The sequence below is a fragment of the Pinus tabuliformis genome, chromosome Q, assembly GCF_031772625.1.
Source record: "Pinus tabuliformis cultivar Carrire ecotype Pingquan chromosome Q, CPIR1, whole genome shotgun sequence".
Classification (NCBI taxonomy): Eukaryota; Viridiplantae; Streptophyta; class Pinopsida; order Pinales; family Pinaceae; genus Pinus; species Pinus tabuliformis.
In genome coordinates this window covers 598,361,642-598,377,656 of record NC_142296.1, presented here as the reverse complement: position 1 = coordinate 598,377,656, position 16,015 = coordinate 598,361,642, and the positions used below count along the sequence as shown (strand labels likewise).

Here is a 16,015-nt window from a genome sequence, read left to right as displayed (position 1 = left end):
TCTCAATAATAAAAATAAGTCTTCTAGTTGTCAACTACTAAAGAAGTCTTCAATAGTATTATAGTTCTAGAATGTTGAATTTTCACATGAAATTCAACTTCTAGATCACAATCAAATAATATTTTTCAAATACCTGTAAGTTACTAGCTTCACATCCAAGTGACCAAAATTTGGAATTGATTGCCAAGGCTATTACTTTTCTAGCCAAATTATCACACCACAGTATAACAGTTTCCTTTGAGCAAATTAATTTTGTTTCCTTTATTTCGACAGGATTTATTGTTTCAATAATATTATTTATTAAAGGCATAAAAGGCCTAGATTCCAAACATGTTGGTGCATTTTATGATTCCCTATCTCTTCCATACATAATTATAGATAAAACGTGCTTAATATTTTGGCTATAAAACATATTAACAAACTTCGAATGTGTAAGGTTCCCTCTGCCATCATGATCTACAGACTTTTGGCCCATCTCAATTGTCAACCCTTCAAAAATACTATCTAAAACACTTTCTTCATGACTCCCCTGGAACAATAAAGCTACACACAAAACAATTGTTAATAAGTCAAGCATTAACCAATTAGTAAAGTAACCTTCCTACTGAAGTTCAAGCTATTCTGCATTGTCCTTCTACCAATGGCTCCATTTCCCTTCTGCATCATAATGACACATGCATTGTAATCTATACACCCATCCTGGAAGGAGACATGTTAAAAAAATTGTGAGTAAGAGTTGGTAAAATACCTTAACTTTAATGGAATTAGAGATTTCATGTGGCCTTTAAAACTAGTAAAATTTTAACAGTTGTAGTAAAGCTAGGCATTTTTCTTTACATAGTAAAAAATTGGCTATTTCTTGTACATAGATGCTTTTCTTCATCTAAAATAAATAAATAAATTAGAAAAAAAAATTGCATCACTCTTATAATGAAAGTTCTTGTGATTTTTCAATTTCCAATCAATATGGAAATCATTAATTTAAAATATACTAACTCTATTTCGCTAAAGTTTAAACTAATGAGGCTTTGGTGTAATCACACTCTCTCCATAAATATGGAAGAAAAAATCGAGCAAGGATACAAACATAGCGAAACAGAAAAGTAACAAATGCTTGCTACTATATTTTTGTTATATGTTCCCATCATGCCCAGTAACGACATAATTCTAACAAGTAGGATCACTTTATTGTTTAACATAAGTAGCTTTAGTATTAAGAAGTATATTTTATTGGGCAATTATGTTATCTAAGCATTGAACATGTCCAAGGGGAAACTTGAAATACTTCACTATCATATTTCTCAAATATCACTATTATGGGAAACTTCCTTAGAAATCTTTGCTAAAATACTTATAGGATGGGCACCACCAACCAATCCAGCCTCTTACGAAAATAATTAGGAACTCACCTGCCTACCCCAATTGACAACATTCTACAAATTGGCAGGACTATAATTTTATTTTATGAATATTCAAGTAAATAAAACCCTCTTCATATAATATTAAATTACAATTTTGTTTGAACTAATGCTACTATAAGACTAGCACAAATGCACCTTAACCCTAAATCTATTAAACACATAAAGGTATGAAAAAATTTGAGGTGAAAACATCAATTTCTTTGCACCCTTCGATATTATTAATAATATTAAGGTTGGCATCTCCCCTTGCCTCATCCTTCTTGACTCCCAATAGGTCCACGACTATAATGGATATCTGTTAGTTTATAGTTTTTTTAATATATTGAGATAAATTACACACCTTGTTTTTTTGACATTAAGGTAATTAAAAAAAGGTAGCCTCTTTTTTTCATTTTATTTTATTAGCATTACACACATTCACATGAATGGAAATATCCCCAACCCAAAGTTATAGAGAACCTTCTATTGGTGTGATTACAATTGTTTAATATGTGAAGAAATCTAATTACCTTACTAGTTGTCTAATCACTCTTTATCAATATCCCTATTTTAATAGGGAAGATAGCTACCAACTTTGATACTACTAAAGGGTGTAACGATTGGAATTTGTGACAAATTTCATATGAATATCACATATTAAATTTCCTATTTGTTAGAGGGGACCAAATGATGTCAATTATAAGCCTCTTTAAAGTACTTGCAACCTGAAAAATGAGATATGTGAAATGATATTCATTTAAGAAAAGGCAATTCCAAAGTGCTCAAGCTTTTGAATCCTTAGCATACTCTATGAGGTAATCTCCCACCGAATTAATAATCAATTAGAACTTATCAAATTCACACAACCTTATTCATTATTGATGGCCAACACTCAATTCGCGCCATTTCTATCTCTCTCTTTTCAAGAAGGTCAATCAAGTCTCTTTTATTCCTCTTACTTGTATATCAATAAAATTCTAATTTTGGGGGTCAACTATCTAACCTATATCTTGCATGTTCAGGGATACTAACATCTATCTAAGACATGAAATATACACACAAGATGATGTTGCTCAACTATGTTCACTTTCGGGGATAGAATTGGAGGAAAGAAAACTACTGAATAGAATATTTTTTTTACAACAAACAACAACTAATGATCCATCAATAACCTACAACAGTTAGTCTTCTTGTTTAGTTGAGATGCTCAAGGTTTAGAAGGTGATTTGAGAATTGAAACATCATCAAGAATTCATTTGTAATGCCACTTTTTGATACTGTGGATCTAATATGGGGTCATCCTAAACCATGTTTGGCTTCATAAGCAGCATCAAGATCAGTTGATCCTATCATCTATGGGCCTTGAGAGATGAGAAATATCAATTTCGCACAACGAGTGGAACCAATGGAATTTATGCTGATTGAAACTAACCACATTGACATCATTTCAAATGTATGTTTATAAAGCATTAAAGAGGAAAAAGTTTAAGTATTATTGTCTTATCTTCCATATTATTCTATCATATATTCCCATTTCAGTATGGCTAGGTTTTAGCAACAACAAAAACAATCCATATATGATATTTTCAGAATATTAGAACTGCCTACCTTTAAAACTACATTACACTCTACCTACCTCTGTAGGAGCAAGTGTTTTCAGTGAGGTGTAATGTAACAATATTTCTTTTACAAATATCTATGCTAATGGAATTTAATTTAGTATTATGTGCATGCATGAATGATGACCTTGTTTCTACCAACCTAATAGTTTCACATAAATCACAGTAAATGAAATGACATACACTAGGAACATGTATTTAGTTTGTTGGTCAAGAATTAACATTGCTTCATTACATAAATGGTTATGCTTTTGGCATGGTTAAGAAGGCTTAAAGCAAGTGGAACCAATTGTAAGAAGATGAGAGGTACTAAATTTTCACATAGAAATGAAATATCATTGAAATAATAGAGATGATCAATCAGGAGTATATGGTAATGGCAATGGTTAACTCTACCTCTTATGAAAAATATATGACATTTAAAGTTTAGCCGATCTTGTAAGGTTTATAACATAATCCTAATCACAGTTTATCTCAATGTTATCAAAATTAGTTGAAATGGGCTATACCTAATAGATTTAGATCAACTTGTGGGTGTTGGACTAAAACCATTTGTTTTAAAGCACAGGGATGACCAGTCCAAAACCATCCAGTTTGACTAGTTCGGATAGGTTCCATATCACCATAACCCCACCCACAAATTAAAAAAAATAATAACAAATAAGAAGAAAAAAACTAAACCTAGCCTAAAACCTAATTTTATCTATTTAATGATTCCCTTCCTATATTTCACTCACATTCTTCTCATTCTTCATTTGTTAACTTGGGAAGGGTTTGACATTTTCATAAAATGAGTGTTGTTTCAACTCCTGTTTGTGTTGATTTTGAGTGCCTTTTAGACTTATATAGATCACTTCCTAAGCATACATGTGTAGAAAATGTAGATGATCTAGATTTAGATGATTTGACTGTGGAGTGTTGTATGATTTTTTTTAACTTGAAAGGCCATTTAGAGCCTTAATGATTATATATTTTGTTTCAAATACCTATCAAACTTGATGTAATTTGTTATATTCATCCTTACATGATATATACATGACAGAACCTTGTATTTTGGGTTTGGATATACATTTATATACACGAATATATTTAAATATTTTATGTTTTAATTGACTGATTGAGTTTCTCAAATTTTCCTTAGATTTGGGGTTAACTGATTCGATTTTGGTTATGGTTTTAATAAAATGAATATAGCTACCAATTCCCTATGGAAAAATGAGAAATAAGAAGATGTTTCACTAATCAATTGTATAAATGTTTTAAAATTGATCCATCAATATCTTCCCATAAAGAGTTTAATGATAAACATCTTACATTTATGACTAGTTGATGTTGGTCCCTTCTCTTGATTTTTTTTACATTTATGACTGTAGTTGATGTTGGTCCCTTCTCCTGATTTTTTTTTATTATACTAAATTATTTGAATTTTAAAGTTGTTATCACTTTGTAATTTCTCTAGGCTGACGAGATAAACCCAAAGGTAACCACAAAACCACTTTTGAAGCTAGGATCTAGCCCTTCTAGCTTCAGAGAAGGATCTCTCTATCTTATTTAGATTTATGTTCAAAATATTAGGCTAGTTATGAAAGCTAGAGGTGGGATTTTTCAAAGGATTGTTTGAGAAGTGCAGTGAAAGTCCATTGGACATGGAGTCATGAAATTGTAGTTAATCAGTCACAAGTAATAGGGAATTTTTAATAGGGAAGGATATGAATGCTTTTGTATATTATAGAGCACCGATCGAGTGAAGAAGATGAATATGACTAAGACTCAATTAATATAGCACATACTGAGATTAATTATATATTCAACATCAGACAGAAATCATTGATATTGTTTACAAGCCACAACAGAGTAGAATTAAGTAAATTGATCCCTTAATATTATTGAAACAACAAAGAGAGAAAACATATAGAAAACTGAAGGAATAAACAATTTCACAAGATATAGTACATCACCAATCTCTTGACACGAGAATCCTGGAAAATAGATTTCAGTATTACGGAAAATTGATCTCATTCAGTGTAATGTACAACTTAAATGAATATACAGTCTTTCTTCATACAAGTTCCAACCCAACAAATTCCAACCTATTTTTAATCTTATTACAAAGTATTTATAGATTGTCTCGAATAAATTCGGACTTCAAATCAAAAAAATTTACAAAATAATATATATCAAAGACATAAATATTTCTTGAAAAAGAACCAGATAATAGGAAATCTGGTTAAATTTGGTAGTTCTGTTGAATTTTTAGTGAATACTATTACTGACTGTGGCTCTATATTTCTGGAAGAAATCACTGAACCATACACTAAAAATGAAAACAATCAATTAAAAGTGTAAGAAATCTGGAACTGCGAAGAAAATGTTTAGCCTAAATAAATCTGGAGTGGTTGTAGTTTTTTTCACATCAGCTCATGAGATACCCTTTCCAAACTATAGCCCCTATTTTCCTGCATTTCAAAAGTTTCCAACCCATTCATTTGTTAACCGTTCTGCATGGTCTATCAGAGAAATTCCTGTTTTATTGTTTCATTCATCTTTCTCAGGAAAACTCCAACGGCTTGTCATAGTGCCAAAACCCTCTTGATGTCTTATCGGGTGACCTATCACAACAATCAAAATGATAAAATAATGATAAGCACATTCCTTCGTGGTTAAGCCCTTTTAGTTGTGAAAAAGGGCCGATTCTTTGAAATGTTGCATTATACCAATCCCAACATAAGACACATGGGAACACACATAGATACGCTTGGGCCCTTTATATTAACGAAGTATTGTAATCAATTATTTAACAATGTTGCACTTAGTTGCATCCTCCAAAAACTACGATTGTCGATAAGTGATGTGGCTTGGCCCACGAAGAAAAGGAATAGGGAGGGTTTGTGTGAGGTTTTAACACATAAATCCTTTGTTAACAATTTTCCACCCAAAATTATGTTTTTACCATATAAACACATATATTCATGCTACCGATTGCCTTTGTGATTTCCGATATGTGATAGCCCTCAATTAAAAGCTCTAACCTTTGGTTCTTTTGAGTTGTTTGTGACCATAGTGCTAGCCCCCTTATCAGAGCCCCTCTCCTGGCGATATCCAATTGACGGATATACTTTGGTGTGCAACTTCTACCATCAACAATTTTTGAAACACCAATCATCTCTTCTACTTAGTGCTTCGTCTTTTCACCCTTTCCATGACCATAAGCTAGCCTCCTTATCGGAGCCCCTCTCCTAGATTTTTCTAATTGATGGTTTTAGATTGGTGTACAACACAGCCTCGTTGATCATTGAACATCGATCATCCTTTACATTTGGCCCTTCGTCCTTTAGTTCCTCACGTGACCATAAGCCAACCCTCGTATTAGAGCCCCCTTTCCCAGTGATTCCAATCAACAATTCCATTATACTTCACAACACACATCAACCTCCAATTGCCGATTTCGGTCACGTGACGTCATCAATGCCACGTCACTGCCACGTGTCATCTTGTGAATGGTGACACGTGTCACCCTTTTTCGGCCTCCTCTAACCCATGAAAATGTTGAATCTTCTTGCCACATGTCCACCATATGGTCACGCCATGGTGGCATCAGCCGCCACATGTGCCATATCAGAACCAATCACTGACTTCCATGCATCCCTTTGGGAGGAGAGAGTAAAGCCCCTTCCTTGCTTGGTTTTGCGCGAATTTCTTTTGTTAATTTGTTTCAGGCCCTTCCTGTCACTTTAACACTGGAGCATTTTTCCTGCAATCCCGACAATTTCAAAATGTGATCGCCTTGCCATGCCTTGTAAGATGCCAATCGTCGATTTTTTGATTGCTTCGACTGTCGATCTTTGATATGTCTTGTGCTCTGAATACCAATATGGCCATGTATCTCTGAACTATGGGATGTCAGGTATTGTGACATTTGATCTTCAATTTCCATGCACCTCCAAACTCCGTGATGTAGGATTTTGGGACCCATACTTAGTCATTTTCCCTTTGTTTTCTAGTTTTTAAAGGGGAACTTCAAACGACTATAACTTTTGATTCTGGGGTTGTTTTGGGGAGTTCTATATACCATTAGAAAGATGCTTCATAGCACTTTACATTGGAAACGGTATGATAAAGTTTTAATTCCTTCAAATATTTGAAAAATGACCTCAAACTTTCCTGTCTAGACCAAAAGATCTCAAGGACTAAATGACTCCTGGGACAAGAAAATATTTAGGCTATGAAACCTAGTGACTCATAGGCTAAACTTCACAAGAAAACTCTGAAAATAAATAACTAGACACATATTATAATTACCTATATTTATAGGACCATAAAAAATTCAATAACTAAGTTTTGTTTAGTTTGTAGTAAATGCAACATGCCAAAAAAACATATACTTACATTGTTTTGATCTAATTCACGAATAATCTCATCAATACAAAAATCCATTAAATTATGCTTTAATCACACTTATTGGAGCTCATCAACTATAATATAACCACTTTCATCCTTGTCAAAGTATGAAAATGTAGTAAATAAATGCTCCTCACACTCCAATTTATTCAAATGAAAAGTTGTAGCAATGAATTATCCATAATCAATTGTACCATTATTATCTACACCATCATGTGATAATCCAATGAGCTAGAAGCTCACATCTATAAGTGGAGTGAAATATGTTAGCCATAACTATTTGGTAATACACCAAAGAGGTTCCAAATGGCATGCAATCATCATAAAAGCACTGCAAAATTGTAAGGTAATCTCGTGTAAGGGATTTCATATTTCATAGAAAGCATCTGTCTCATATTTCATACGAAGCATCAATATACCATATTGATTGAAGTATCATGTTAAAGAAATCTAGTAACTGTAGAGAAGTGGATAATAAATTTCAAATAATCAGAGAAAGTGGAATCCATTCCAAAGCCATACTAGAGATTGTGCATGACATCTTTCATGATTTTATAAAATTTTAGGGTTCCTTTGACACAGTACCATGTCATAACTATAAGCAATAATCCAGTTTAGAAAAGTTAAAAGCACAAACATATGGCATGTAGTAAAACCAACACGGAAAATTGGAATGGATGGTGGAACTCAAGTGGAAACGAAATAAGTTATGACCTTTTTAGGCTTTGTCACATTGCCTTAACTATTGACAAAACATATGCCACATTCCCATTAATCAATCTTTTGAGTTTTTTATTCACAAATTATGGTGCATCATATCCTTGAAGAAGAAGCTTTGGTTGCCTTCATGCAAAAGGAATTGGTCTAGGTTTAAATCTCCAAATCCTCGTGATTTACTTTATAACATAAACTCAAAGATTATTTTCAGGCAATATTGTTAATCTTTCTGGTTAACTAGAGCATTCACGATTCTCATAAACGATAAAATTGCAATGCTCGTAAACAAATATTTCTGAATGGGCCTACTAAAAAATTAATTAATATCCTCCTTCCCACTTTCATGCGTAAATTTACCAAGATTCCTCTATACAATACATGGAAAATAATTCGCATAGTAACATGTTACCTGTATCTTTATTGTTACAATGCTAAATAAAATGCATTAAAATTTGGAATTATTGTAATAATTTTACTAGGATATAAACTAATACATGATAATTTTAATATTGTTTTAAGGTTATTCAAAGGAATTTCATGATTACTATTACCGATTTGTTGTTATATATAATATTTTAATTCCAATTTTATCGTTAATAACTTACAACAGGGGAATGGGAATAATGGGCATGGAAAAACAATCTTCCTGATATTTTCATATACAATAGAGACAAATATCATGTGAATAATTCGTGTATATGTGTACGTATTCATACATACATGTGCGAACATCTATACATACATCCATGTACATATTAAATAGGTACACAAGCTTTCATGGGACATGTGTATGTATGTTTACAAACATGCAAACATATATGTATATATAATACATATATTATTTAGTGTACAAGTAGTCTATGTGTGTAGCTTGATTGTATATGCAATGATAACATGCAAACATTGTAGTAATCATTATGTGTGAGATAGAAGGAAAAGATAGTAAAAGTCTTACCACATCCATTAGAGCATGGATCTGAGACTCCTTCATATTAGATCCATGTATTTTTATGTCAATAGTCAACTCATCAAAATATATTGAACCATTATTATTAGTGTTCATTGCCTCAAAGATCTCTCCCAAACATTCAATCTCTTCCTATGAAAAGCTTTCAGCTATTACCTGAATAAAAGAACAAGAAGCTTAATCTATTACCTTCCAAGTCTAAGTAAAACTATAATATGAATCATTTTCAACAAAAAGATGCCCCTTTCATGCCTTACATAGCCAAATGTATTCTTCCAAATATTTCATTAAACTACTTTCGGAAGCACAAGGATATGAGGTAGCCTTTAAAGGCTCGTTAATAATGATAACATATGAGAGATACTAAGTGTTCCAATAAATTTGCGACTATAGAAGAAAAAAGCATAATATTTGCCTCTTAAGGTACCCTTAGTTACAAACTCAATGAAAAAAAATAAAAAATATTGAACTAGCTTTCAAGGTAAATACCTCAGATAATTTTAACATCTCTACCAACTATAAGTTGGTATTTAATAATGCAAGCATTGCATGGTGAAAACATAGGTAAGAAATTACAAAAGTTAGCATCCGTTTTGGTCACAGGACTTGCTAGAATGAACAAAATTAAGCATACATGCCTAAAGTATTTTTGTTCAATATTGAACGGGTTGTAAAACAAATGCTAAAACCTTAGACAAGGATAAAATTTTGGTAGTAGATATTCATTACAAGTTTGATAGAAGACACAATAGATCATATTTGAAGATGTGTGTGTATTTGTAGTTTTCCATTTTCAAGATTGTGGTTAAAATATGCAAGGATAATGTAACTGAGTTACCATATATATATATATATATATATATATATATATATATATATATATAGCGAGAGAGAGAGAGAGAGCTTCACTATTCCCTCTTATGGGCTTAGAGAGTGGGTCTTAAACGAATATGCCATATAGGCACAATGCAAAAAGGCCTAGATTTTATAAACCCTACTAGCTCACAAGGAAAAATGTCAATTGAGGGATGAACAAACAACCTTAAGAATGAAAGATGTAATGAATATATGTGTTAATTATTATATTATTTCCATTTTAAATTACTGTTTCTCAACACAAACCTACACTACTATTATAGATAGACAAATATATTGTTTCCAATTTTTCAACTGCTTCCTCCATATAATGTATGCATTCTTTAAAATAGTTGAATATCAGTGTGAATGTTTAGGGTGCTAAGAATATAAAACCAAAATAGCTTGTTCTAGAGATTCACAACACATTCAAAACATAGATTCCTACAAAGATGGGAATAACCACATTGGTAGTAATGCCCAGATCATAAACCTTTGGAATGTAAAACCTGAACCTCTATCATCCCATCAAAAGAAAAATTATTGCAGTTTAATATTCAGTAGGATTTCTAGTAAGAAACTAGCAAAGATTGATGTATAGGAGAAAAGGAATGACTGCAAATCCTTGTTTATATTGTTGCATCTAGGAAAGAAAAATAAACTACTCATCATAGGTGCCATATTCTCTAGTTTATTCATTGCTAAAATTTTCTTTAATCGAGATAATAAAACTAGATCCATAGCTTGATCTGGAGTGACACCATCTTTACATATCCATGGATGTCCTAGCATACACCACACACTTGACTATAAGTACTTGTGAAATTAAAATATGAGAGCTGCCAAAACCCTTTAATAAGATTATAGATTCTACAAAATAAGTTCCCTCATAGTTTCTTTGCTAAGTCAATCTTTAAGCTTTCTGATTTTCCTGTCAATGCAATACATTTTTCAAGAATTAAAACTTTTTCCAATGAACTTAGTTAAAAGGGAATTTTTAAGAGTTCTTTCACATATAAAACTCCATTAGTAGTCAGGCGCTCAAATGGATTTGAAGTAAACATCTTTATGATAAGATGTTTTTCACTCTTAGAAATTGGGGGGCTAGGGTTCTGTATCAAAATCAATATATTATCATAGAATTGCATCAAAAATTTCCTATTTTTTTATTCATAACAAAATTTTCCTTATATGATTTGACACATCATATAAGAATCACCACTGAACTGTTTTAAGAGGAGCACATCTGCCATTTGACCTTAAAGATGTAGTCATCACCTATCAAACATGGTGGAACATTGTTGAGTAAGATGAAGAGGATGACCCTAGCTTTCCACACATCTACCTCTAGACCATGGCGTTTTCATAACTCTAACAAGGCAACATAGTATGGGATTTCAACCACATCAATGAACACCTAACCTGCATGTAAAATTGGTCATTTATATGTGACATGAAAAAGACTTGCATTCATCATGCTAAACATTTTAACATATGAAAAGGAAAGAAATCAATCAGCATGACAAGAAAACAAAATTCATAAAAGATTTCAATGCATAATAAATTTCACTTAAGAAATCTACACCAATATCTCTATCAACACAAGCACTCGTTACTTACCATCTTACCAATAAAGAAGGATCTACTTGAAATCCTTAGAGAATTTACTCCTATGTTGTTATACATTATTTATTATATGTTGTGATCCTTGACATTCTAATTGAAAAATAGTAAATGAGATAATTACATCCCATCATCATCAATCGATGATTCCAAGAACTACTTTCTACAAAAAAATGCATCCCTTTCTTGCAAATTTGTCCGAACCTTTGGATCAAAGGACCAGATATCAAATAAATCAACCTCCTGCATAAGACCTGAAAATATTCAATATCATAGGGGTTTCAGTGTAAATCACATTATCAATCAATTGTTGACGCGTTTCGAACCAACAAGTGTGGTTCATCGTAGGACAAGTTGAAGAACCATATCATGGCTGCATGTTAAATAGAGAGAGAGAGAAGATCATCCAACAACTATATTTGACTCAAAACTGCTATAATAGACCAGGATGATCTTCTCTCTCTCTATTTAACATGTAGCCATGATATGGTTCTTGAACTTGTCCTGACGATGAACCACACTTGTTGGTTTGAAATGCGTCGACAATTGATTGATAATGTGATTTACACCGAAACCCCTATCATATACTTTTTATGGATCACAGAAGCCTCAATTCTACAATATTCAATATTATTATTGACTTTCCTCGCGTACCAACTTAAATCCTTCTAAGAAACCATTAACTGCTCAAATTGAAATTGATATGCCTGGTAAACATACGATTAGCTGGTGAAGGAAAAGTTTATAAAAAAATGTGGAATACCTTGCTACTAAATGTCACTCAGTTACGTTATACTTTTAACTAGAATGGTTATGGATCATCTTTCAGTGTATGCCCCCTAATTAATTGTACGAGTTTTGATATTCTAATGGTGGATAAATTTGTCCCTATTCAAGGAGAAATTTTTTGAAATTCAAAACGAAGGCATCATTCACTATGAAATCTATGCTAACTTGTTAATTCATTACTGAAAGAAAAGTGTTACATACATCCCATATTTTTAATAAGCCATTATTTTATATTCGACTAGACATGGAGAATGTTCATGGTAGATTGGACAAAAACGATAATTCTAATGAAATATCATTTCTAGAATTCAAAACATATGAGTTCAAAATTTATGGATAATAAATATATATCAATAAGTTGTCATAGTTAATTTCTTGGACCTAAATATTTCTAAGATATCACGACAACCAACACACATTTTTTAAGTTTCTACCAATTATATGTTCATTTCCTCTTGTATATTATTTTTTTTCAAGTATAAAGGAGGATTATTCTTCAATCCCTCCTCCTATAGTGTTTTATGAGGTCAATTTTACTGGTGCTTCCAAATGAAATCCCAGAGGAATGGGATGAGGAAGAAGAGCCTTCAAATATAAGAGGATGAATGTGGGATCAATCTAAGAGATACCTTGTCTAATGAGAGAAATTCAGGGTCTAATTATTTTCTTAAAAGGTTGTTTAGGTGTTGAAGTAAAAAAAAATCATGAACTGGGACTCAAACTTGGTCATCATGCCATGCGAAGGAAATGGGATTGGAACATATTCATTGCCCCATTGATAACCCACAAACCATCGCCAATAATGCTTTACTGTATTTAAGGCTTTACATGACCTTGAAAGAGTTTGAATATCAACAAAGTCCATGACAACTGGAGTTGAATAAAGAAGGATTTCACCAAAAATTTATCAAAGTATGGGTGTGCAAAATCAATCATTGTATTAGAGGTGCAGAATAGCATAGAAAATTTTATGAACATCGTAGTGATCAACATTTGCACATTTCAGACGGGAAAACAACATTGTGTCACTCTGTTATAAAATTCTTATCACATAGCCGAACATTGCAACTCAGTTGCACTAATAGAAATTTTATCACACTATTATTTAGTTACACACCCTTTCACGTTGAACTTGTCACAAAATATCTACCGCAAAAAACAATGCACTAACAGAGTCAGAAAACACACCATTTTGCACACACAATGCCAATATTCATGATGGATCACTTTTTACAACTTTGTCTCTTCCTCTTCCTTAATTTTTATATTATTAATTGTATTATAAAAAACATCAAAATAGAAGAGACTTGGTATTATTTCTTCCCTTCGCTAAAACTATTTATACTTCAAGACATTGTAAATGGGTTGAATGGTGGTGTTAGAGCCTAGATCGACCTCAGGCTGAAGGAAGGCAATCGTAGGATAAACACAAACCACACTTAACCTGGTAGCTAACCCTACCAGGTTAGGAGAGGGCTCTCTCCTTGCCAATCTCAGTAAAGATGACTACAATTATAGCTTGAGATGATTGAATTTGAATTAGATTTTAGGCTAGGTATAGTAACTCAAGGGATTTTGGTTGATTTTTATGATTGGTTGCTGGATCAAAAGGAACGGGCAAGTTGGGTTCGGGAAATCAAATAAGGGATATAGACATGTTCTGTGCGGCGAGGTAGACAAAGGATTAATGTACGAGAAATTGATTGAGATGGTAGATTTAGACTACTGAGGGGTTGAGGAGGGCATGAGGAGCATGAATCCTCTTCAAACTGTTGAAAACACAGAAAACCAAATGCATTCCCAAGACAAAGCACTATAAATTAGTGTATTTTGTCTATTCACCTTGATTCATTTAGTTTAGAAGAGAGAGAGATGTGGATACATATAAAACATCAAAAAAACTCATTACAATGAAGAAACAATACATAAACTCAATATCACAAGAATCCCACAAAAGTAGTTGTAAAACCTAGTTTTATTCATTGCCAATCTGCTGATACAAGTATACAATGAGTGCACCACTTCCAAAAGAGTCCAACTTTTGCAAATGACTAAGAAAGTACATAATATAGGCATCAAACCATTCATGCTAGCTATCAGGGGTCGAATCCATGAGAAGAGGGGTCGTTTCAACCATATCTAAACTAGGAACACAAAAGTAGGCAGTGGAACAGCTTGCCTCTAAAACAAAGGAAACCAATTCATTCAGCTCAAAACCACCTTTGACTTGATGTATCTACACTATCAAGTGTTTTACATCCATAATTACATCAAGTTACATCATTCACCATGCTAATTTCACCAAGAGAGCAAGAAAAAGTCAACTGTAGAGAAAACTAGGCGAAATTTGGCTTTCCTAGCGAAAACTGGCAAAATTCATTTAATGTGCAGCATCGGAAATTTAATGCACAATGCCACTTTATAGGTCATTTTTAAGGTCTTCCACTCATCCAAATCAGTCCCAAGATGGCTTTTTGGAAATCCCTACCTGTCTAGTTTCTGGAACAATTAGAATTTCTTGATTTAGAGGTCATTTACCCCTACAAAAGTTGATTCTCCCAAGACTTCTTCCTGTGGGTCAAAAAAGTGGCAAAGAGGACATTTTTTGCGTGTTTTTTGCCCTTTTGGTGGCCAAGATTTTCTCCAAATTTTCTCAAACTTTCTAGGTTTGCTTACATTTTGATGCTTAATTCAAATTTGCAAGCCATTTTCCAAAATAGTGTCCCCATCAAAAGCACAGCGCCATTGGGTTTTCTGGTTTTTCTAATTTCAAAATTTGAAAATGACAAAAAATTCTCAAAATTGCCCCACATTTGGTACAGGGCACCCTCAAGCACTGCTATGATGAGCTAAGAAGGCATCAACAAGAATTTCTAATTTTTTCTTCTCCTTGTTCCATTTTTCACCTATGTTTGGGATGCTTGTAGCCTCTGAAATGATGGCAGGTGACAGAGTGAAAGTGACACCAGCAAGTTGTACTTCATTATTGTCCAAGTGTGACACAAATAGCCTTGCTAATTCATGGTGATATTTGACCCTCTCCACCATTTCACAGAACTCATAACAAGACTGATGCTGGAAACATGTGATGGAAAAGGGACAAGCAAGTAATTCTCTGAGGTTGATGGGCTTCCTCCCTGTTTATCTTTCCTCCTTTGTGAGGTCTCCTCTGCTGCAAGTTTAGTTCCCTAGAACTGTCACTGAGGGTCTCTTCCCCAATCTCATAATCACTGTCCATTGTCTTATTTGACTGTATATGCTTGTGGGGAATGAAAGATAATGTAGGTGAATGATGAGGATGAAGAGATTTTCAAAAGAAAGGGAATGAGTGAGAGGAAATGGGGATATGAGTGAGATTTGGTAAAACATAGGGTCTGAGGGAATAGGGTATGAAGGGGATAATTAGGGTTTTGATAATTGAGGGTATAGGGTTAAGGTAAAGGGTTATGTATGTTAATAGGGTTTTAGGGAAGTGTACGTGAGGGAATGGGAGTGGGAATAGGAAATGTCTATATGGGTTTAGGGTTTTAGGAATAGTGTATAATTTTGAGAGATTATGTGTGGGAATAGGGTGTATGTAGGATAGGGTTTATATGGGGGGTAGGGTTTACAGATAGTGTAGGGTTTGGGAAGTTTGTATGAAGGGA

At 33.1% G+C, this 16,015-nt stretch overlaps 1 pseudogene; it reads right to left on the bottom strand.

Annotated features, from left to right (window-relative positions):
* Positions 1 to 576: 576 nt before the first annotated feature.
* Positions 577 to 9,197, bottom strand: LOC149220874 (calcium-dependent protein kinase 5-like; annotated as a pseudogene).
* Positions 9,198 to 16,015: the final 6,818 nt, after the last annotated feature.